The sequence below is a fragment of the Trichechus manatus genome, unplaced genomic scaffold, assembly GCF_000243295.1.
Source record: "Trichechus manatus latirostris isolate Lorelei unplaced genomic scaffold, TriManLat1.0 scaffold00064, whole genome shotgun sequence".
Lineage (NCBI taxonomy): Eukaryota > Metazoa > Chordata > Mammalia > Sirenia > Trichechidae > Trichechus > Trichechus manatus.
Genome location: NW_004444000.1, coordinates 1,622,501 through 1,643,912, shown reverse-complemented (window position 1 = coordinate 1,643,912; position 21,412 = coordinate 1,622,501). Strand labels below are relative to the sequence as shown.

Here is a 21,412-nt window from a genome sequence, read left to right as displayed (position 1 = left end):
TTTTGGGATCTTAATTTGCTCATGTAGCATGGCTCAAAATAAGAAGAAATAGCTGCAAACATCCATTAATAATTGGAATGTGGAATGTATGAAATATGAATCTAGGAAAATTAGAAGTCATCAAAAATGAAGTGGAACACATAAACTTCAATATCCTAGGCATTAGTGAGCTGAAATGGACTGGTATTGGCCATTTTGAATAAGACAATCATATGGTCTACTCTGCCTGGAATGACAAATTGAAGAGGAATGGCATTGCATTCACTGTCAAAAAGAACATTTCAAGATATATCCTGAAGTACAATGCTGTTAGTGATAGGATAATATCCATATGCCTATAAGGAAGACTATTATTCAAATTTTTCACCAGCCACTGAGGCCAAAGTTGAGGAAATTGAAGATTTTTACCAACTTCTGAAGTCTGAAATTGATCAAACATGCAGTCAAGATGCATTGATAATTACTGGTGATTGGAATGTGAAAGTCAGAAACAAAGAAGGATCGATAGTTGGAAAACATGGCCTTGGTGATAGAAATGATGCCGGAGATCATATGATAGAATTTTGCAAGACCAGTGACTTCTTCACTGCAAATACCTTTTTTCAACAACATAAACGGTGACTATACAGGTGGACCTTGCCAGATGGAATACACAGGAAACAAATTGACTACATCTGTGGAAAGAGAAGATGGAAGAGCTCAATATCATCAGTTAAAACAAGGCCAGGGACTGACTGTGGAACAGATCATCAATTGCTAGTACACAGGTTCAAGTTGAAGCTGAAAAAAATGAAAACCAGTCCACAAGAACCAAAGTATGACCTTGAGTATATCCCACCTGAATTTAGACGACCGTTTCAAGAATAGATTTGCTGCATTGAACACTAATGACCAAAGACCAGATGAGTTATGGAATGACATCAAGGAAGATGAAGAAAGCAAAAGGTCATTAAAAAGACAGGAAAGAGAGAAAAGACCAAAATGGGCATTCAAAGAGACTCTGAAACTTGCTGTTGAATGCAGAGTAGCTAAAGCAAAAGGAAGAAATGATTAAGTAAAAGAGCTGAACAGTACATTTCAAAGGGTGGCTCGAGAAGACAAAGTAAAGTATTATAATGACATTTACAAAGACCTGGAGTTAGAAAACTAAAAGGGAAGAACTGCTCAGTATTTCTCAAGCTGAAAGAACTGAAGAAAAAATTCAAGCCTCCAGTTGCAATAGTGAAGGATTCTATGGGCAAAAGACTGAATGACGCAGAAAGCATCAAAAGAAGATGATAAGAATACACAGAGTCACTGTACCAAAAAGAATTGATCAATGTTCAGTCATTTCAGGAGGTAGCATATGATCAAAAACCAATGATACTGAAGGAAGAAGTCCAAGCTACACTGAAGACATTGACAAAACACAAGGCTCTAGGAATCGACAGAATACCAACTGAGATGTTTCAATAAATGGATGCAGGGTTGGAAGTGCTCACTTGTGTATGCCAAGAGATTTGGAATATAGATACCTGGCCAACCAACTGGAAGAGATCCATATTTATGCCTATTCCAAAGAAAAGTGATCCAACAGAATGCAGAAACTAGTGAACAATGTCATTATTATCGCATGCAAGTAAAATTTTGTTGGAAATCATTCTGAAGCAGCTGCAGCAGTACCTCCATGGGGAACTGCCAGAAATTCAAGCTGGATTCAGAAGAGGATGTGGAACAAGGAATATCATTGTTCATGTCAGATGGATCCTGGCTGAAAGCAGTGTCTTAGGCTGGGTTCTCTAGAGAAGCAAAACCAGAAAAGTGTATAAATATATATATAGAGAGAGATTATATCAAGGAAACAGCTCATGTGATTGTAGAGGCTAGAATGTCCCAAGTCCGTGGATCAGGGTAGAGGCCTCTCGCAAGTCACACGGCTGCAGAAGCTGGCAAGCCCAAGATCGGCAGGTTGGAGAGCTGCTCACAAGCTGTGCAGATTGACAAATCCCAGGTTCGGCAGATAAGCTGACAGCTCAAGTCCCAAGAACGGGAGATGAGATGACAGGAAGCAGCCACAGGATCCAGAGAGAGCAAAAAGCCAGAACATCTGCTTATATACAGACGTGGGCCACACTCCCAAGGAGACTCCCTTTCATCTGATTGGCTACTCACAGTATATTCAATCATGGGAGTGATTACATTAAAACACTGAGAATCATGGCCCAACCAAGTTCACACACAATATTAACCATCACACAGAGAATACCAGAAAGATGTCTACTTGTGTTTTATTGACTATGCAAAGGCATTAGACTGTGTGGATCATAACAAATTATGGATAACATTGTGAAAAATGGGAATTCCAAAACACTTAATTGAGGAACCCATACATAGATCAAGAATCAGTCATTCAAACAGAACAAGGGAATACTGCCTGTTTTAAAGTTAGAAAGGTGTGTTCAGGGTTATATCCTCTCACCATACTTATTCAATCTGTATGCTGAGCAAATAATCTGAGAAGAAGGACTATATGAAGAACACGGCTTCAGGATTGGAGGAAGACTCATTAACAACCTGCACTATGCAGATGACACAACCTTGCTTGCTGACAGTGAAGAGTACTTGTACGCTTACTGATAAAGATCAAAGACCTCAACCTTCAGTACTGATTGCACCTCAACATAAAGAAAACAAAAATCCTCCCAACTGGACCAATAAGCGACATCATGATAGTGGAAAAAACATTGAATTTGTCAAGGATTTCATTTAACTTGGATCCACTATCAACGCCCATGGAAGCAGCACTCAAGAAATCAAACGACATTGCATTGGGCAAATCTGCTTCAGAAGACCTCTTTAAAGTGTTAAAAAGCAAAGATGTCACCTTGAAGACTAAGGTGCGCCTGTCCTAAGCCATGGTGTTTTCAATAGCCTCATATGCATGTGAAAGCTGGGCAGTAAATAAGGAAGACAGAAGAAGAATTGATGCCGTTGAATTTTGGTGTTGGTGAAGAATATTGAAGGCCTGCCATGGTAAAGTAGAGGGTCAGGGGAAAAGAGGAAGACCCTCAACGAGATAGGTTGACAGAGTGGCTGCAACAAAAGGCTCAAGCATAGCAACAATTGTGAGGATGGCAAAGGACTGGGCAGTGTTTTGTTCTGTTGTGCATAGGGTCGCTATGAATCAGAACCAACATGACAGCACCTAATAACAACAACATAGACTGCCAAAAGAACAAACAAATCTGTCTTGGAAGGAGTCCAGACAGAATGCTGCTTAGAAGCAAGAATGGCAAGACTTCGTCTCACATACTTTGGACATGTTATCAGGAGGGATCAGTCCCTGTAGAAGGACATTATGCTTGTTAAAATAAAGGGTCAGGAAAAAAGAAGACCCTCAATGAGACTGATTGACACAGTGGCTGCAACAATGGGCAGCTTCACCAGTACCGTTTATTAAAAAGACTGTTTTTTCCTCCATTTAATGGACAATTAATGGACGAACAAGTGACACAAGTGACCATAGGTGGATGGATTTACATCTGGTCTCTCAATTTTGTTCCATTGGTCATTGTATCTGTCACTGTACTAGTACCAGGCTGTTTTGACTGCCATAGCTATGTAGTAGGTTCTGAGTTCAGGTAGTGTGAGGCCTCCTACTTTGTTCTTCTTCTTCAATAATGCTTTACCTATCTGGGGCCTGTCTCCTTTCCATATAAAGTTAATGATTAGTTTTTCCATCTCATTAAAGAGTGCTGTTGGTATTTGAATTGGAATTTCATTGTATTTTTAGATTGCTTTGGGTAGAATTGACATTTTCACAATGTTGAGTCTACCTATCCTGAGCACGGTATGTTTTTTTCCATTTATGTAGGTTTCTTTTGGTTTCTTGCAGTAGTGTTTTGTATTTTTCTTTGTATAGGCCTTTCACATTCCTGGTTAGATTTATTCCTAAGTATTTAATTTTTTAAGGTTTATTTTTTTTTTCTACGTACAGCTTCGATTTATTGTGCATTTGAGTTGCTGTCTATTGGCCTTTCTTCTTCATCTGAAGGACTCCATTTAGCATTTCTTATTGGGCAGATCTAGTGGTAATGAACTCACCCAGCCTTTGTTTTTCTGGGAATGTCTTAGTTTTGCCCTCATTCTTGAAGGACAGTTTGGCTGATATAGTATTCTTGGTTGATGGTTCTTTTCTTTCATCACTTTAAATATGTCATTTCTCTCTCTTCTGGCCTCCAAGGTTTCTGAGGAAAAACCAGCATTTAATCTTATTAGAGATCCTTTTTATGTGAAAATTCACTTCTTTCTTGCTGTTTTCAAGATTTACTCTCTATCTTCAGCATTTGAGAGCTTGATTATAATGTGCCTCAGTGTGGGTCTCTTTGAGTTTATTTTAGTTATAATTTGTTGAGTTTCTTGGATTTGTAGATTTATATCATCCGTCATATTTGGAAACTTTTCTGCCATTATTTCTTCAAATGTTCTTTCTGTCCTTTTTCTCTCTCTTCTCCTTCTAGGATTCCCATGATGCATCTATTTGTTTGATGGTGTTCTAGGCTTTCGTCAGAAGTCTTGATCCTTCTCTTTTGTTGCTCTTCAGATTCCATAATTTATATTACCTTATCTACTAGTTCAGAGCCCTGGTGGCACAGTGGTTAAGAGCTACAGCTGCTAACAAAAAGGTCGGCAGTTCAAATCCACCAGTTGCTTTTTGGAAACCCTATGGGGCAGTTCTACTCTGTCCTATAGGGTCCCTATTAGTCCGACTGGACTACAATGGGTTTATCTTCTAGTTCACTGATTCTTTCTTCTGCCACTTCAAATCTACTTGTAATTCCTTCCCATGAGTTTTTCATCTCAGTTCTTTACGTTTTAGCTCCAGTATTTCTGTTTGGTTTATTTTTATACTGTCTATCTCTTTATGAATATTCTTGTTTTGTTCATGCATTGTTTTCCTGATTTCCTTTAGCTCTATGTCTCTGTTTTCTTTACTTATTAGAGCATGTTTAATATTCTTGTAGTATAGTCTTTAATCTGTGCATTATCCAGATGTCCATAGAGATGATTTCTTTCCCTTCATTTTGTTCTTTTAAATGGGCCATCATTTTTCTATTTCTTTTGCGTCCTGTGATTTTTTGTGGAAACTAGGACGTTAAAATATTACAATGTGTTAGCTTTCTTCATCGCCCTGAATACACGGAGTTTTTAAATTTCCCTTCTGCAAGAAACTCTTTGGTGAGCATAGTCTTCAGTCTTTGCTTATTGCTCCCTCTCCTGTCCTGTGAGAGCTCTGGTTCAGGCCAGATGAAATTTGTATTCCTTCAGGCATCTCCCAGATGTGTGAAAGAAGACACACTGATCGGTTTGCCCTCAGGCCAGCACAGCCTTCGGTTCTTGCTCCCTTCCCTGCTCTATGAGGGCTCCAATTCAGGCGAGAGTGAGGTTTCAGTCATTTATGCCACTCCCAGATCAGTCAGAATATATATCCTAAACAGTCTGCCAGCAAAAATTGTCCTATTTACCTCAGAGTCAGAGATCAAGGTCCTTCTCAGTGCACAGAGGAAATGTGGGTCAGCTGGAACTGCAGCTAGGGCTCCTCTGCAGCCAACTGATTGTTGCACTTAGTTTGCAGCATCTTGCTGCCATCCCTTGCCTGCTTTTTCAGAGTTCTTACAGGGTTGAGTATGGATTTCTTGTGCTTATTTTAGTGTTCATATGTGGAAGGTGGCTCATGCCACCATCTTTGTAGAAGTCCAGGGGGAATGGTTTTTATCTTACCAATAATCTGGCCAGAATCCACATCTTAGCTTCTCCATGGTTTGTAAAGGGAAATTATCAAAATTTTTACTCCCTATTGTGAAGATGAGGAAACTAAAGCAAAATAGAGAAAGATGTTTACCTAGTGTCTTAGGCTGGATTCTCTAGAGAAGAAAAACCAGTGAAGTGTATAAATATATATAGAGAGAAATTTATATTAAGGAAATGGCTCATGCAGTTGTGGAGGCTGGAACATTCCAAGTCCATGAGTCAGACTGGAGGCTTCTCCTGATTCACAATGCCTCAGGGGCTGGCAAACCCAAGATCAGCAAGTCAGACAGCAAGACTCTGGCTCACAGGCTGTAAAGACCAACAAACACCAAGATCAGCAGGCAAGATGGCAGGTAAGCTGCTAGTTCAATTCCCAAGAACCAGAGGTCATATGAACAGGAGCCAGCTGCAGGATCCAGAATGAGCAAAATCCCACGGGCCTTGCCAGAAAGTCCACCTGTATTGGATGCAGGACACATCCCCAAGGAAAATCCCCTTCAATTGATTGGCTACTCACAGCAGATCCCATCATGGAGGTGATCACATTATATCATATGTCATCATGGAGGTGATCACATCATTAAAAGACTGCCAAACTACATCATAACTGCCAGATCACTAAAAATCATGGCCAAGTCAAGTTGACACACAACCTTAACTATCACACCTAGGTTTCAAATAAATAACAGCAAAAAATTGTAAAGAGTACTTCTTGGTTAGAACTGCAAAGGCCAAGCAATCTGGGCAGGCTCAAAGATAATACTTTGAGTCCCTCTCTCCCTAGGCACCCCCAGCAATACTTCCCATAGACAGTGGGCTTAAGTAAGCACAAAGCAGGCCCTTTGAGCCTGGGAAGCAGCTTGCAGAGGAAGAAGAAGAGACCTCTCCCTGAGGAGCCAGTTACTCTTTTACTACTTGTTTTATGTTTTTGGAATAAATTTCTTGGTATAATTAGAGAAACGAAGGTGCTCAAGTGAAACATCATAACAGGAAGAGTTCCCACAGCATCTCAATTTTTGGGGGGTGCCAGTGTCCTCTTGCTCATAAACAGAGAGAATCCTGGCCCGTCCATCCTACTCTACCTACTATGAAGGGGCATGGTCTCTTGCCATCAGCTTTGATGGCCTCAATATGACTTTGTAGGAGGAGGTCTTAGTGTATATGAACCTTTTTTTAAATTATTTTACTTTTGTTTAGTTTTCCCATATGTTTTGGAGAGAGAGGATAGTTTTAGAGTTGGAAGGGATTTTAGAGGTCACTTTTTCCAATTCTCTCATTTTTCATGAGGCAAGGTTCAGTGACTTGCCAAGGTCATACAGCTGGTTAATGGTAGATCCAAGGTCCACACCCACGTCTTCTGGCCTTCCTTATTGGAGTACTCTTTCCACCATAACATCCTTGCCCCAGTGAGAAGATTGCTGACTAGGAGCCTTACTGGGTGGTGAGTTTTCTAATGAACTCAAGGCAACTGGACACTTGCCCAGTGCTCTTCCCCTTTGCATTTTCCCAGGTGGGAACAGGAGGAGTGGTCCTCCATGAACTTTCCTCAGTCTTATTTGCCCAGTTAACCCCTACTCATTCTCAATTCACCACCTAAGCACTACCTCCTCTGTGAGCATCTTGCTCCCCATATTTTCTTGGTTGTCCTTCCATTTTGTTCTTAAATCTTCCTGTGCCTAGGTCCATTATATTGTAATGAAGTCATTGATTTATCTGCCTGCTTCATCATTCACTTGAGCACTCCTTTGAGGGCAGAGACCCTGTTTTATGTGACAGTGCATCCCCAGCACTAGCAGGTATGCTGTAGTAGTTTGTTGAATATGTATAGTATTGCTCATGTTGCCAGCAGATGTCTGGTCTGCCCTACCTCTGGGCTCAGTTAGGCTTTCAGTTTCTCCCAAGCCTTCTCGTTCTTTCCTCCACTTTGGAGGTAAGCAGAGCATCTCTAATGGGGACAAGAGCAACTGTGCAGAGCACTAAAAGAAGCAACAGGTGGAGTGGAGGAGGCACCAGTGGAGGTGGTGATGAGAGAGACTCTCAAGATGGAGCACTCTCAAGATCATTTGTGGGAGTAGTGATGATGACAAGTCCAATTGTAAAGAAACTATAACAGTCACTAGGGAAATCATGAGCCATCCTGGATGCAGAAGAAATCAAGGAGACTTACGGAAAAAGGATCTAGAACCCAAGGAACAAAACTGGGAGGGCCAAAACGCCAAACACTTTTGTGACTTAATTCAAATTTGATTGCTACAAAGGCTGTGGTGACATGGAAAGCAAAAGTGGTGCTTATCCTTTCAGCCAAATGATAAATTGGTAAGTAAAATAAATAATATTACCCGTGAGAACTGTGCTCCTCAAAATAATCATCTAGATGAAACCATATACTTAACATTTACCCCAGACCAAAGATGGGAAGGCTAGGAGGACAGGAAAGCTAGATTAATGGAAACAGAAAAACCAAAATGGAAATAACAAGAATGCTGAGATATTGTGAAGAATATACCCAATATCACTGAACAATATGTAAAGAAATTGCTAAATGAGAACTTAATTTCCTGTGTAAACTTTCACAAAAAACACAATAAAATATTAAAAAAAAAAAAAAACTGGTGCTTCTTCAGGCTTACTATCCAATGGTATTGTGGCTTTTGTGTGTTTTTTCCTGGACGCCGTCAGGCGGGCAGACTCAGGAAGTATAGGACCTTGGTGCCAAGCACAGGAGGACTAGCACAGGGTTTGAGATAACAAAATATTGGGCAGGGTTGCTGTACAATTAAGTGAGAATGGAGCCCCAGAGCTGTGCATCCATATTGTCAGCAAAGCTGCCTGCTGAGAAAAGGCTCCATCAACAACTAGACTAGCCTGGAAGTTAGATGACATAAATTTTATTCCTGCTCTTCTATCAGTGAGCAAGATCTTTGGTAAACCATTTCATCTCATGAGGCATCAGTTTCCTAGTCTGAAAACCCAAATGTATATTCTAAATCTGTGTTTCTATGGTTACCTGTCCCTGAAGCCCTGCCACCCTGAATATGATCCTGTGTCCCAGTCCTCTGTCCTATTCCTCCATACCAGGGGGACTAACATTGCGTCTTAAATGGTCATGCCTTGTAGTGACAAGATTCAGCAAAGATCTAGTTGTGGCAGAAATTTGAAGTGGTTGGATTCAAAGGGGAACAAAACTCAAAATCACAAAGAAAGGATGTAAGGTAGAAATCCTTTCAGCAAGAAGGGCAGGGCTGGGCCTCAGCATGTTTGAATGATGACTTGCAGGCCGATGGATTGAAGGAGAAAACAGAGAAAAAGGCCAGCAGCTTGGGCCCCAGCATAAGGCCCCTTGTTTTATGATCCTGTGTGTGTTTGAGGGGAAAGAGTGTTGAAATAAAACCTCCTTTTAAAGCTCTTTCATGTCTCTTTGGCTAAGTGTCAGAGGCAGCTGACCATCCCCTCCTCTAAGAAGCTATCTTTTTCCTAGAAGAGGCTAACTCAGCTCTGGGACATTCTTTTTTGTTTCCTCTTCTAATATTAGCAGCTCGATCTATATGCTGATTGTTGTTGTCCATGCATTAAATGGCAAGATGCTGCAGTCCAAGAATGTTAAGTGGAGAGGAAGCTTCACAGGAAAGAGTTGTTTATTGCTCTGCAGCAGTAGAGGAAGGGTAAAGACCGGAGAGCACCGGAGGAGTAGGGCAGGACTTGAGAAGAAGAACTGGACTCCTCAGAGCTGGAAAAGATCCTTAATAGACCATCAGCTCTCTCACACCTGGGAGAGGAATGCCTTCAGGTTGATTTAAGAACTGGAGTTTTATTTCTAATAGTCTCTGCAGGTAAAGATCTTGGTTACTTAGTTACCCAATCTGATGGTTAAATCATCCTGATTGCCAGAGTTCTATGTCTAACAGAATTCTCTGGATGGAGTCTGCAGGAGTGAATTCAGAAGCTAGACCTGCTGAGGGATGCTCTTTAAAGATGACCCCTGCTTTTCCCAGCTTCATGATAAACCCTCAGGAATAGAAGGACACCTCTGCATAATTTGTTTGCATCTGATGAGCAGGCCATTCATGGCAAGGGTCTCTAGAACAGTCAGGCAATCAGGGGGTTATGAGGACATGAGAGTCCAAACATAAACAAGAAAATGGAAAAGGAGTGTTTCCCCAGCAGAATCCTGACTCCCTCAGGTAGAGCCATTCTCAGCTGTGGATCCCCACAGGGAAGTCTTGGGGCACCGGACGAGCTGTGCCTCTACCTGGGAGCACATGGCCTTCTCTGGTTTATTGTTTCTCAGTTCTAAAGAAAGAGCATCCCCCAAATTTGTCCGTTTGCATCTTTAGCTAAGCCATCTTGCTTTTCCATTGTCAAATTTTCTTACTTCTCCTTTGAGATAAAGAAGAAAAATGTTGAAACAGAAGTAACAATGCTTTTAGGGCATGTGCTTATTGTGGCCCTAGCCTGGGATGGAGAATTCAGCATTCATTGAACCTGTTCCACACCTAGCCCCAGCCCCAAGTTTCTGTCTGCTCAACCTCCCTCAGGGTGACACTTGACAACAATTGGACCAAAGTAACTTGATTAGTCCATACTCAGGCTCTTCCAAAAGCCTACAGTCTCCTGACTTCTAATTTCTAACAGTCTGCATCCCAAACAGAAAGTAGCACTGTCTGGAGTTCTTTAAACGCCAACTGGGCATTTTCAAGATATGTGCACTTTTGGTACCTTTCCCAAAGGTGGAAGGTTGGTTGCCAATAATAAAACAGCCTCTTTTATTAAATATTCACTGTTTTTTTTTTTTTTTTTTTTTGCAATTTGCATCTTTGTGTTATTCATTTACTCTTCCAAGTGACAACTATGCATAATCTAAGCCTGGTTCTTCTGGCTAGTTGGGTCTTCTTATTTCTCTTTGGGACAGAGAAGAAAGAAGTTGAACAAAAATCAATGTTTCATCTTCGAAGGCACATGCTTGTTGTTGCCTCTGCCTGGGACAGGACATTTGCTTAACCCACCCCAGATCTAACCCCAGCTCTGTGGAGCACCCCCCATAGACCATCTTATTTAATCTCCACAACACCCTAGAAGTAGGTACTTTTATAGTTAAAGAAACTGAGTTTCAGAGTTTGACTTATTTCCCAGACTTAGTGGGTGACAAGTTGGGGATCAACTGCAGGCCTCTTCAACTGTAAAGCCCTGGCTTAGATCTTATAGTCAGAAGTTTCCCAACATTCTATTCCAGGGCCCTGGCAGTGCTCAGCCTGGGCTCCTGGTCCTGGTTCTCAGAGGATACCCCCAACCTCCTCACATTACCACTGGAAATTAAAGAGTAAAAGAACATATCTTTGATTCAGAAGGTCCTCAGCAGCTCTTTTAGTTAGCTGCTTGGGGATTACTCACCTCCTAGTCAGCCACCTCACCCCCACCCCAGGCTGGGAGTGAGGAGGTGAAGGGAAGCCATACAGGGCCCTGAGTCAGTGATGACTCCCAGCAGCAACTCCTCCTCCACAGTACCCACCTCCACACTTGGCTCCTGCCAGGGCCAAGTGTCTCACAGCACCTCCTCCTTCTCTGACCATCACCTCCTACTATCTCGCTGCCACTTTGTCCAAGATGCAGGCTGTGAGCCACACTCCTTGGAGCCCCCAAAAGGTACCCTGATGGCCAAGTTATTCAAGAATCAGGACCCACTGCTTCCCCCATCACCTGCACTCAACACCCTAAGCTTCTGGGGGCAAGCAGAAAGAGGGATAAGAAAGTCCTCCCCTCCACAGCCCATAGAGCAATATGAACCCCTCCGTTAGCTGATTGAATAATACTTCATTGTGTTTCTTCTTGGCAGTGACCAATAAAGCTCTCTCAACTCCCACTAATTACCCTTCCTCAGTGAGCAGGATGCCGCTCATGCTGGCATGGCTCTGTGACGCTTCTGGAGGGTGTCTATGACTCCTCTTGCCCCACCCCCTACCTCCCCACCCCCATCTCGATTTCCCCTCTGGCTCACATTAGCACCTGCCTCCCTTACTCCCCTGCCTACACAGCTTGAGGCAGCTTGGCCCTGCCCCCTTTCTGCTGCCTCTATGGGATTCCTGAGAAGCCTCCTTTCGGCTGCTGATCCAGGCACATGGGCACCCAGCAGGCATCACGCATCTGCCCGCCTCAGGGCTGTCGCACTGGGCTCCCTGCCCTGAGTTGCCAGAAAAGGAAGGCTCAAAGCAATTCAGTGGTGTGAGCAGAGGACTCTTACCACCAGGGTACTAAGTACATCTCTAGAGCATGGCTCCTTTACAAAGAACTTGCCCAGATGTTGTTTCATTTGATCTTCATGTAATCAATAATCAATAGTGATTATTACACATACTATCCCGTGAGGACTCACAGTGGTATTATTATCCCTATTCTTTATAAGTAAGAAAACTGAGGCTCCAAAAGCCAGCGTAACTCATCCATATGCACTTAGTAAGTGTCAATGCTAAGTCTAGAGTTGTGTTTTTGCATGTTATCATGATCCAGCCCTAATATTAGGATGAAAAAACCTTTGGAAACTTTCTCTGTACAGTACATGAATGTTGGAATTAAGCAAACTGTGGTTGAATCTGGGGTCCCTGGATTGTATAAACAGCTAACATGATCAGTTGCTAATCAAAAAGTTGGCGGTTCTAGTCCACCCAGGGCACCTTGGAAGAAAGGCCTGGTGATCTACTTCTGAAAAATGGAGCACAGTTCTACTCCGACACACATGGGGTCATCATGAGTCAGAGTCAACCCAACAGCAACTGGTAGCGATGGTGCATGGTTGCCTCCTACTCTATTTAACTCCTTTTTATTTGGTAACAGATACTTCTCTAAGCACTTTTAAAGTACAGTTTCAACTCATTTAACTCTCATAATTGTCCTTTAGGGTAGGAATTATGTGCCCTCAATTTGCAGCTGAAAAACTCTGGCCTGGGTCATACAGCTAATAAGCAGTACCGCCATGGCTGGGACCCTGGCACGCTGCCCAGGGTCCATGCTCTAACCACTCTGCAAGCTGTCCCCCACTTCTGTAACTACCAATGCTATGATCTTGAGAAAGCAACTGTTTTTCTGCTTCAACATGCTCACCTTTTAAGTGGCAATGATAAGAGAAATAGCCTCATAGAGTTACATGAGGTTCAGTGGGATAATGTGGATAATGGATATAAAGCCCTGAATCCAGTGCCTGGCACAAAGCAAGTATGAGTTATCACTACAGTTAACCCCTTGGTGAAGCGGCCAGACAAGAAGACGGTGAGAAAGACAGACTCTCTAGAAGTTCTGTGTTAGGAATAAGACTCCCAGTTCACTGTTTGGTGTGTGATGGTGTGTGACCTAAAGTCCACAGTGGGGCAGATGGTAGATCTTGGGGGACTCTGTAGACAGAGCAACCCCAAAGGATTCGGTAGGGCAAGAGACAAAGGTAGCATGCCATAGGCCCCTACCCCATATTATAGCGGGGCACTGGTAGAGCAGGGGTTAAGAGCTCGGCTGCTAACCAACAGGTCGGCAGTTCAAATCCACCGGCCACTCCTCGGAAACCTTATGGGGCAATTCTACTCTCACTTCTTTTTCCAAGCATATATCTCTGACCAACCTGCCCCTAGGATAATTTAGATTCAAAAACAAAGGCTCTGTAATTAAGGTTCCTTCTACTGGGGGCTTTAGTCCTCCCTGAGAATCTGAAGAAAATATAAATTCTTTTCCAGGATCATGCATATACAGAGAGAGAAACTCCCTACCTTTCCCTCACAATCTCCCTTGCACCTGTTCCTGGCCAGCGCAGAGCGGCGTGGTTGTGATAGCCGTGGTGATGGATGGCCATGGTGATGGATGGCCATGGTGATGGCAGCGGCTGTTGCTAAAGGATCCAGGGGGCCAGCTGGGGCAAGGGAGTGGGCAGCAGCCCAGCGGGGCACGCTCTCCCCTCGTGTCTCCTTTGTCCGAGCGCCTTGGGCCCTAGAAGCTGTGCTCCTAGCCCGCTACCATGGCAACGGCAGGCTTGGAAAACTACTCCGCATTGTCTGGACAAATTTCTCCAGCTTTTGCTTGCTCTTTCTTCTCCCTAAGTGGCTAATTGAGGTGTGAAAGTGTCTGCTGAGTGGGCAACGGGGCCCAGAGTGCAAGGGCTGGGCACTTGCCCTGCACTGAGGGGCTCCTGGAGTCTGAAAGGCCAGTGATGGGATTCCAGACAACTCCTAGCAGGGATCCCAACTGCTAGGGAAGCAGGCCCCAATCCAAATACATCCACCCCTCTGCCAGGCCTCTGACCTTCCTCCTCACTGAGCTGGGCTCCTTGCCCAAGGTGTCACCTCTGGAAGGAGACCCACTAGCTATGTTCCAGGTGAGCCAGCACAGCCATGTGGGAGGTGCAGCAAGTCTGAGTCTTCTGCAGGCTGACAGGGAGGGGATGTAAGGTGAGGGGTTAGGAATTGCTGGTCACTGGGTCTAATTTAGGAGCCCTGGTGGCGCAGTGGTTAAGAGCTACAGTGTGCTGTGGCTGCTAACCAAAAAATCGGCAGTTCGAACCCATCAGATGCAATTTGGAAACCCTATAGTGCTGTTCTACTCTGTCCTATAGGGTTACTATGAGTTGGAATCGGCTATCCTGCTACATGCAGCTTTTCGACCAGCAGTCTGATTTTCTTAGAACCTCAGGATCGACCGTGGTGACCACGTTGCATAGCTGTTTACAGACGTGTGTAAGAAAATAGAAGGGTCTTCCCTGGGACATACCATTCTAACTGCCTGGTGGTGACACTCATGAAACTCCCACAAGCAAGAAGACAGTGAGTGTGGGAAGCACTGGACTCACCCCTGCCGAAAGAGCCAGGGAACATCTCAAGGAAGTTTCCCAATCTGCTCTCAGAAGCTTGGGATGCAAAGGGAGGTGACTGGGCCCAAAAGGAATGATGGAGGGGAGGGACCCAGCATTTATGCTGATGACACAGTCTTGCTTGCTGAAAATAAAGAGGTCTTGAAGCACTTACTTATAAAGATCAAAGACCACAGCCTTCAGTATGGATTACACCTCAACATAAAGAAAACAAAAATCCTCACAACTGGACCAATGGGCAACATCATGATAAACGGAGAAAAGATTGAAGTTGTCAAGGATTTCATTTTACTTGGCTCCACAATCAACACCCATGAAAGCAGCAGTCAGGAGATCAAAAGACGCATTGCATTGGGCAAATCTGCTGCAAAAGACCTCTTTAAAGTGTTGAAAAGCAAAGATGTCACCTTGAAGACTAAGGTGCACCTGACCCAAGCCATGGTGTTTTCAATCGCATTATATGCATGGGAAAACTGGACAATGAATAAGGAAGACCAAAGAAGAATTGAAGTCTTTGAATTGTATTGGCAAAGAGTACTGAATAAAAAAATAAAAGAAGAGTAAAAATAAAATAAGAGTACTGCCAAAAGAACGAACAGGTCTGTCTTGGAAGAAGTACAACCAGAATGCTCCTTAGAAGCAAGGATTGTGAGACTATGTCTTACATACTTTGGACATATTGTCAGGAGGGATCAGTCCCTGGAGAAGGACATCATGCTTGGTAAAGTACAGGGTTAGCGAAAAAGAGGAAGGCCCTCAATGATATGGAATTACACAGCAGCTGCAACAATAGGCTCAAGCATAACAAAGATTGTGAGGATGGCCCAGGACCGGGTAGTGTTTCGTTCTGTTGTACATAGGGTGGCTATGAGTCGGAACTGACTCAACGGCACCTAACAACAACAACAACAAATATGTTCCAGGAATTCTAGTGCGTATGCTTGCTTAACCCTCACATTAACTCCATGAGGCTGATATTATTATTGCCACGTATTATGGACTGAGAACTTGAGTTCAGAGAAGATAGGTAAACGACCCATCCAGGGCTTAAGGCCACATTTAACTGGCTCCAAAATCCACCCTGCTTCCACAGATATCAGCTGCTCCTCACAACCTGGTGAAGCCAGGAGTCCCCAGTGCAGCTCTTAGCTGGGAAGCCAAGTAGTCCACCTTCCTCCTCAGCGCTCACTGCCCACACAGCAGATGGGCATCTTTCATCCTGCAGCTATTTTTATTTCTCTTTCCCAGCTTGTAACCCTCCTGGCTGAGTCCAAGCAAGAAGCCAGGAGTCAGAGCCAACCAGCCAGAGGTATAACAAGGCTCTCGCCCCATCTCTTTCTCCAACCACAGGCAGAGGTGAAGCCAGCAGGCCCTCACCACCCTGAGGACAGAGGAAACGTCATCAAGGAAGCCTGGAGGTGGGGTCTCGGCTCTCACTTCTGAGCTCCGCACCTCCTTAAATGTATTCCACACTCCCTTCCCTACCCAACAGCACTTTCCACTCCAACAGTCAGATGTTTTTATCCTACCTAGACCCTGCCAAAATAGAAACAGTGCAGGCAGCTGGTTTGTTGATGTTATGAGCTCTGTTCAGGCAGGAAGTGGGATGTAAATTTTACTCCAATCAGTATGAAAGCTGGGTGCCTAGGTCTTCCACACAATGGCGTACAAACACCTGACCTCTGATTCCCCTCTGCCTTTGTTCCTGCTCTTTTCCGATCACTCAATCAAGTAATATATATTAAGTGGATGTGCCTTCAAGGCACCACGCAGAAATGTAATCCAAAAAGACAAGGTCCTTGTCCAGAGGAACTTACAATCCCACAAGGATGCAATACAGAAAGCAGCACTGAAGGCAACCTGCTGCTCTTGTGCAGTGGGAAAGGATAAAGGATTGTTCAAATCCTTTTCGTGTTTTAATGTTTCTGTTACTCATTTTGGTTGTTAATTTTATAGTTATATCATGTTTTTTGTATCTGTCTTCCAGATACAATCTTGTCTTCTGCCTTCTAATCCATGGAGAAAATCAAGCTGCTCCAAGACATCAGCACTCTGCTTTACAAAATGAGCACCCATCCCTCCTGCTGTGGCCTCACCTTTGTACCTGCAAGTGCCAACCCAACCCTTGATCTCCACCACACCAAAGGCAAGGGCTGAAGGCTGAGACATGCTACAGTGTTTGCATGAGTGCACAATGAGACTGCAAATGGAGGCTTGGCAGCCTGGAGATGTGCCTTCCTCTTCTCCTGAGGCCATGAGCTCTGAGGTACCGCTCTGCTCACAGTTACTCCTCAAAACGGCCTTGCTAAGTCTCTTAGAGGGAAAGCGCTGCTTGCCACCTCCCTCTCTGCCTTTAGCCCTGACATCTAAACACTCCACATCTGTCCCATAAATAATAATTTCTCTCAAGCTCTTTATAATTTACAAAGTGCTTGCACTTATACTTTCTCATTTACTCTTCTCCTTAGTGCTGTGAGATAGGATTATTACCGCACCTTCCTTACAGATAAGGACCTGAGGCTCAGAGAGATTCCATAACTCACCCAAGCCTCCCTGCTCGGCCCCACTGAGCCAAGATGTGCTTCACTAAGCTTTCAGCTCTCAGTCCTGTGCATTCTGCAATCTCCCCCAGACCTTCTATACGAAACTAGAGGGAGAAACAGCTTCTCTCCACTTTGTTCACCACTCCCCTAAAGTGTCACATCACTCCTGCACCACCCAGGTCTGAGAACCTGGGAAGTGGAGCCACGAGGGGACTCTAGGACACTCTGACCTCCAGCTCTCACCAGTTTCCCTTCCACTGCACGAGAGCCCCAGAACTCAAGACATAGGAGAGAAAGGACTCAGCAAGGGAGGGAGAGAGGGCACCAATGACAGAGAGCCACAGGGCCATCAGCACCCCCTCCTCCACCTCAGGACCAAGCAAGGTTGTCTCAGCCCTTCAGGTCAGAGAATGGCATTGGAAGAGGCTGCATAGGTCCATCTCACTATTACTACTCCCCATTGCTAACCCCCACTTTGTCTCATGAACTTGTTTTTCCCTCCTGTTCTAGTCTCTAGAAAAAGTTTAAGATTAACCGATGTTCCTCCTTGGAGGGTGAAAAACAAGTGATAATGATCTAGGAATGAAAAATCAAACAAAGCACCCACCTTGGGAAAAGAAAACCAGGATGTTGCCAGATAACCCCCAAGAAAAGATTAACTCATCTGGGACGTGACCACCTCAGGATGGAACTAACACAATCTTCTAAGACCCATAATCCTGTCCCTGTAAAATCCTTTGGCCTATCTCCAGTGGAGGAGACGGGTTTTTGGAGGAATCTATTCCCCTCTGTCTCCTATATATCGATATATAATAAAACTCTTGCTGCACACCTCACCCTTATCTCAGAATTGGCTATTGCGGCAGGCAGCTCCAATCCACGTTATTGTGGTAACAGCATTAGATTCCTGTCTGGTAGAACTGTTTTAAAAAACACAGAGTGTTTTTAAGAGTTTGTTAGGTTTTTTCTGGACAGAAATTAGAAATAGAAAAATTAAGAAAAAATTAGGACAGGCATTCATGTAATATCTAGGCAGTACCTGAGTGTGGAAAAAAAGCAAAGGCGGGGAGACACAGGCAGGTGTTCCAGGGCTGAGCTCATTCTCTTTGGCTGATGAAGGTTGGCATTTGTTAGCAAGAGAGAGTGCTGGAAACTCTCCTTGTAGAAAAAGACGTCAGCTTACTCCAAGTTGCAGAAGGGCCCTTGAACAGGGCCTCAAAGTGAACCCGTATGGCTGGGGGAAAACTTGCTTTAGATGACAGTTGGGTGTGGGGATGAGCCTACAACTCTCACAGTGTCCATAAAGGAGAGAGGACTCAGAGACTGCCCTGGGGACTTAGACTAGAATCGAGAGCAATGCGGAAGAAAAGTGATGGCCCATTTCCAATCCATTTCCACAGGACCAAAGTCCAAGAAGCCTCACACCACTCCTGAGCCACTTCCCAGCTACCCTGAGACTAGCCTGGCTACTTTGGCAATGAGAAGACAAATGCTGAGGAGTTGGGCAAAGAGGGGTAAAGGACTGGGAGAGATGCTAGGAAAATGGATCCAGAAGGGCTGAAACCCCACACCTGTAAGGGAAAGACAGGTAGGTGACCTGAAGCTGGGACGGAGAAAGGAGAATAAAGCAGAGATGGAAACACAAGACCAGATGATGAGTAGGCAGACAAAGGGGCCTGGAGGAGTAGCTCATCAACAGGTGAGCACAAGAGGACTCAGTAACCCAACCTCCCCTCCTCGCCACTGGCAGTCACCATGAAACTAATTGGTGGCTGACACAGGCATGGATGATAAGCACCTGTCACTCACACCCAGCTGCTGTCCTCCTCTGCCTATGCCCTCCGTGGGAGCCAAAGGCTACACTCACCCTCCACCAGTCTAGTTCTCCTGGGGCCTTAGCTCCTCCTCCTCTTGTCCCTTAACTGCCACTTTTAGTGTTTACCCAGAATTTTTCTGTTCATTCACCTGCCACAGCCGAGAGTTGAAAATCCGGCAGCAGGGATCCTGGTCCCAGCGCTGTCCCTTATACTGGAGCCATGACTTTTAGTCTGAGCACCCCAGTGTCTTCACTTATGGATCTTTCACATGAGATCTAAGGGAACCACTGAGCAGAGTATAAGGACTGGAGGCTGGTGGAGGACAAGGGAGTTTGGATCCCAAGTTTATTCCCAGGACTGAACTCCTCAAGCTACTCGAAGGGGAGACTTTGCCCTGGACGCCCCATGTCCTTTGCAGGGCCCTGGCCACGCACTGGGGCTTCACTGGGCAGTCTGCACACACCTTGCCGCTGCCTTGTTCCAACTAGGGAGAGGAGGCATCGCAGAGAATGGGCAGTGCTGGGTCAGACGGGTAGTGCGTTTACCACCACTTTCTAGACAATTAATCCAGACTGCGGTCTGAGAAAGGTCCTAGAGGTTGAGACTGAGACATTTTAATCTAAGCTTTTAGCGGGTAGAATAATCTAGGCAGATTTTCAAGGAGCCACTGAATATGTATGAGAGAGAGAGAACGGATGTGGAAAAAAACAGCAGAGGAATGGGAGGAGGAATGATGAATAAAGACAAAGGAGGAAGAAGATCCTGAAGCTTTGGCTTAAATGTGGTTGGTCAGAGACAGGGAGAAAGAATCCGGAGAAGTGAGGGGCAGGGAGAGGGTTCTGGTAGAGAATAACGAGGATGGGAGAAGCTGGGAGGACGTAGCCAGTGGGGAGGCAGATAGAACCAGAGACAGAGAACGCAACATAGCGGAGGGGCACGCAGGAAGCCCTGGCGGCCCCGCCTGAGGTTTCCAAGAAGTAGACGCCTCCTGGGAGCAGCGCCTGGCAGTCGGCGCACCTGCGCCGGTGCTGATCCCAGGTCCCGCAGCCCCCTCAGCAGCCCAGGTCCAGAGAAGCAGAGGAATGACAGCCCTGGACTCGAGGCTCCATGTCTTCTCCTCCACCACTCTCCAGGCTCTGCTCCCCCCACCCCCTATCCTGTGTCCTCTGAACCCCGGAAGCGGCCACATCCCCCAAGGCTACGCTGGAGGGTGAGTGTGCGCTGTGCTTGGTGTGCTTCCCCTGGGTGGAAGTGTGCACGCGGGTGTGCAAGCTGCCAGGAGAGGGCTATTGGAGGAGGAGGATGACTCAGGCTGCGTGGAGTCTACAGCGTGGTGGGGCGGGATTGGTCGCCAACTCTGGGAGACAGCCGCTGGTGCCCGAAATCCCTTCTCCCCGCGGTTCCCGTGCAGCGTCCTGCAGCTTCCACCAGCACAGCCACCGAGCCTCCAGGCTGCACGGCCTTTCTCAGCAGGAATAACTGAGCGTGTCCTGGGCCAGAAGAACCTTGGGGCTGCCGGATCTTCGCACTCCCGCTGCTACTCACAGTTCTCCACCGCTGCAGAGAGCAGCAGCCCCAAGGTTCTGACTTGGGGGACACCCAAGAATTTTCCCTCTGGTGGGAAGGAAGCTCAAAAGGGCCTGGGAAGAGGGTGGAGGTTTCCACTAGGACCTGAGCTCTCTCCTCAATTCAAAAGCCACACCCATACCGCCCTCCACCACCCACCTGAGCCCCCACCGCTCCCTTAATGCTCTTGTCACCCCCAGAGCCCCGCAGTAAAGCCCCAACGTCTGGCTCCCGGCTGTGCCTGGGCAATCCCATCGCTAGAGGGGTCCTGCACTGGCTTTAGCCCCAGGTTAAGGGGTATGTCAGTGGCCCCAGAGTAGACAGAGCCAAGCCCTGAGGGGAGGTGGTGAAGGGAAGGGGTAGAGGTGGGGGATGCAGTATTGGCGTCGGAGACCCAAAACAGTGAGAGACAGGTACGCGGAGCCAGATGGACGAGTGGAAAGCATAAGTTAAGTAGGAAGAACGGATAAACAGCAGACTCGTAGCCACCAGCAGAGCATATGCTCCTGCAAGCAGGCGACACAGCACCCAGTAGGATTTTGGATGAGGAGGGGACGCTGCGGGCTGAAGTCAGCCTAGTCGAATGTGTGACCTAATCCTTCTCCACTGAGCCTAGACAATGGAGCCGCTGCCCACGCGGGCGGGGAAAGAGGCCCGGGCGGGGGGTTTGGGGCTGGGCGGGCTCGGCGACCGTCGTCCGCATTTGAGACTGAATAGCCGGAGGCCGCCTCCACGACCTCAGGGCAAAGGCTGAGTCCAGTTCTGAAGACGAACCGTAAGCGCCGTGAGGCCACCCCCTCCACCCGAAGGCCCTTGGAGGTGCGCAGTCCGGGTGACGTCACCCTCGGAGTTCAGGC

General features: G+C 45.7%; 1 pseudogene; it reads left to right on the top strand.

Annotated features, from left to right (window-relative positions):
* The window catches only part of LOC101353496 (ubiquitin carboxyl-terminal hydrolase 21-like), a 51,294-nt pseudogene extending 30,456 nt beyond the window's left edge, over positions 1 to 20,838 (top strand).
* The last annotated feature ends 574 nt before the right edge of the window (positions 20,839 to 21,412 follow it).